The 3,456-nt window shown below is 34.0% G+C and overlaps 1 long non-coding RNA gene across 1 annotated transcript; it reads left to right on the forward strand.

Moving 5' to 3' along the window:
* Window positions 1-1,206: 1,206 nt before the first annotated feature.
* Window positions 1,207-1,615, forward strand: LOC106795946 (uncharacterized). Its single transcript, XR_001384576.3, has 2 exons — window positions 1,207-1,260; window positions 1,342-1,615. It is a non-coding gene; the product is annotated as an uncharacterized lncRNA (long non-coding RNA).
* Window positions 1,616-3,456: the final 1,841 nt, after the last annotated feature.

Consider the following 3,456-nt stretch of genomic DNA (forward strand, 5'->3'; position numbering starts at 1 on the left):
ATCCCTTTGTTGCATGGCCAAGTCAAGGTTGGTGTTGAGGAGATTAAAGATGCAGAGGCTCTCGTTCTTGTACCCACTGACAAGGTTACCTTAGTGGGGCAGACACTTAACACCTTCCTTGCTTGGCCAACACATCTTGTGAAGCGTTTATCAGAACATGTATTTTTCTCTGATTATATGTTTATTTTTTTCAATTAATTTGTTCACTGCAATCAAAACTTGCTAATTAACTATGTTTTATCGACAGGCAGCTGTGTCTCCAGCAAAACCTCTAGAAAGCCCAGATGAAGAGGTCGATGATCCCCTGTACCTGATGACATTGACCATCCCACAACTGTTTTTGAAGTCGCTCCAGGTTATGTGGGATGCTACCATATTCAGGGTGTTTAATCAAAACTTCCCGTTGTATATAAAGCACGAAGATCTCTCTGAAATTGCACATGGTGGTCAATGTCTCAGCATATCTGTTATACAGTTGTGGATTCTGTAAGTCATTTTAGATTACTATTAATTACCAAAGTAATTTTTTTAAATTCATACATAATTAACTTTGACTTAACAACACAACCATCTGACTGAGACAAGTGTGCGAGCGGGGAATTCTGATGTGTATGGATTCCTCGAGCCACAGTCCATTCAGAGATCTGGGCAATCACAATTTGAATCCGAAAGTTACATCAAGAGTTGGATACAGAGTTCAAAACGAGATGTTTACCTTGGAGTCTACCTGAATGGGTAAGTCAAACACAATAATTGAATTTAAATAATCTATACTACTACAATAACCCATATTCGTCTCTACTGCAGCGGACACTGGCAAATGGTCGTCATTCTGCCTAAGGAAAACCTAGTTGTCTTGTTTTGTTCTTTACATAACAGGCCAGACAACTACCTTAAGGGAATAATTAACAGGTCAGTATTGTTTTCAATACATTTTCATTGGCATAACTCAACAACATTAATATTTTAATGTTCCTCATATTCAACACTAGTGCTTTGAAAGGACTTGATGATACTCCACAACCGAAATCCAAGGCTGCTGCTAGGTGGATTGTTGTTAAGGTACGTGATTTAAATAAAAGTTCTACTTATATATATTTTATATGTGTGTACACTAATTGTAGTTAACGTTTAATTAATATCCAAATTTCATTATGTATTTCGTGTAATAAACAAAAAGGAATCACTGAATGTGGCTACTACGTGATGCACTGGATGTCCACGATAATCTTAGGATCTTTCAGGAATAATTGGGAGACGGTAATTGTTTATTACAAACAAATTTGGTTTTTTTATAATTGTTATTACATTATTAATTTATTTTTTTATTTGATCATGCAGTATTTTAATGAAGTTAGACCATTGGAAGCAGAGAGATTCAAGGCACTTCGCATACAGTGGGCACAGTATTATCTAAAAGTTAGAAATCAAACATAGGATGTTAGGCAACTATGTAACTTTAGGTTAATTAATTAGTTTACATACTTTGCATTACATTTTTTACAATTGTTGTTTCATCTTAACATTCAACAACCTTTGTTGATAGCTAGTTTTTTGCTAAAATCTATTTGAAAACAGAATGCAAATGATATATGTTATGTGCTGTGTGGTCTGATTTTAAATTTACAGGTTAAATTTTGGTTTTTTTTGTAAAAACAGAGACATTATTTAAAAACAAATTCCTGAAAACAACATCGGTTTTTTTTTATAAAAACCGATGTTAACGTGGTTAACATCGGTTTTTTTATAAAAAACCGATGTTAACTGTCAATAACAACACATTCGTTAACATCAGTTTTCTGTAAAAAAACCGATGTTAACTAAAAAACCGATGTTAAAATTCAATAGTAACACATTCGTTAACATCGGTTTTTTGTAAAAACCGATGTTAACTTTCAACATTAATATACATTTTCTGGGTGTAATTCATATTAGCAACATCGGTTATTTCTATAACTGATGTTGGTAATTTTACGTTAACATCGGTTTTTAAAAAACCGATGTTAACGATAATACTATCAACGTCGGTACTTTCAAGAAGGATTCCATAGTCAGATAGTTGTTGCTTCATCCATAAAATTTGGGCACAGCAACTGCCAGCAGAAATATATTCTGCTTCAGCAATAGATAAAGCAAGACTATTTTGTTTCTTACTATGCCATGATACAAGAGAAGATCCAATAAATTGACATGTCCCACTTGTGCTCTTTCTATCAGTTTTGGATCCAGCAAAGTCAAAATCAGAGTATCCTATTAAGTTACATGTTGAGTTCTTAGGATACCATAATCCTAAATTGATTGTTCCTAATAGGTATCTTATGATCCTTTTTACTGCACTCAAATGTGATTGTTTGGGGTTGGATTGGAACCTAGCACACATGCATACACTAAACATGATATCCGATCTACTAGCAAAGAAATAGAGAAGAGATCCAATCATACCTCGATATTGTTTCATGTCTATAGACTGACCGAATTCATCTTTATCTAAGTAACAGCTAGCACTCATAGGTGTAGCCATGTGCTTTGCACTTTCCATCCCAAATCTTTTGATCAATTCTTTGTAGTATTTTGCTTGGTTGACGAATATACCTTCTTTAGTTTGCTTGATTTGTAACCCCCGGAAGTAATTTAGTTCTCCCATCATCGACATCTCAAATTCGCTTCGCATATCAAGAGAGAACTCCTTGCACAGTGAATCATTAGTGGATCCAAAGATTATATCATCAACATATATTTGAACCAACAGAATATCATCATGCTTTCTCTTTATGAACAGTGTGGTATCCACTTTTCCTCTAGAAAAATCTTTTTCTAAAATAAATTTGCTTAGACGTTCATACCATGCCCTAGGGGATTGTTTCAAACCATATAAAGCCTTTTTCAATCTATAAACATGATTTGGCTTATCTGACATTTCAAAACCTGGGGGTTGTTCAACATATACTTCTTCTTGAATTAAGCCATTTCGAAAAGCACTTTTAACATCAAATTGATAAAGCTTAAAATTCATTATGGATGCTTAAGCTAAAAGCATTCTAATGGCTTCTAATCTTGCAAAAGGAGCATATGTTTCTTCATAATCTATTCCCTCTTCTTGATTATACCCTTTTGCAGCTAATCTAGCCTTATTCCTAATAATTATGCCATGTTCATCTAACTTATTCCTAAATACCCATTTTGTTCCTATGATGGGGTAGTTTTCAGGTTTCTCTACTAGTTCCCACTCATTGTTTCTCTCAAACTGTTTTACTTCTTCTTGCATAGCAACTATCCAATGATCATCTATTATGGCTTCATTTAAATTTTTAGGTTCAATCATAGACACAAAAGCCATATTATTGCATAAATCTTTAAGAGAATGTCTAGTAGTTACCCCTTTTGTGATATCACCAATAATGTTGTCAAGGGGATGATCTCTTGAAGCTTTCCATTCTCTCGGAAGTTCATCATTTG

The sequence above is a fragment of the Glycine max genome, chromosome 14 (assembly GCF_000004515.6).
Source record: "Glycine max cultivar Williams 82 chromosome 14, Glycine_max_v4.0, whole genome shotgun sequence".
Classification (NCBI taxonomy): Eukaryota; Viridiplantae; Streptophyta; class Magnoliopsida; order Fabales; family Fabaceae; genus Glycine; species Glycine max.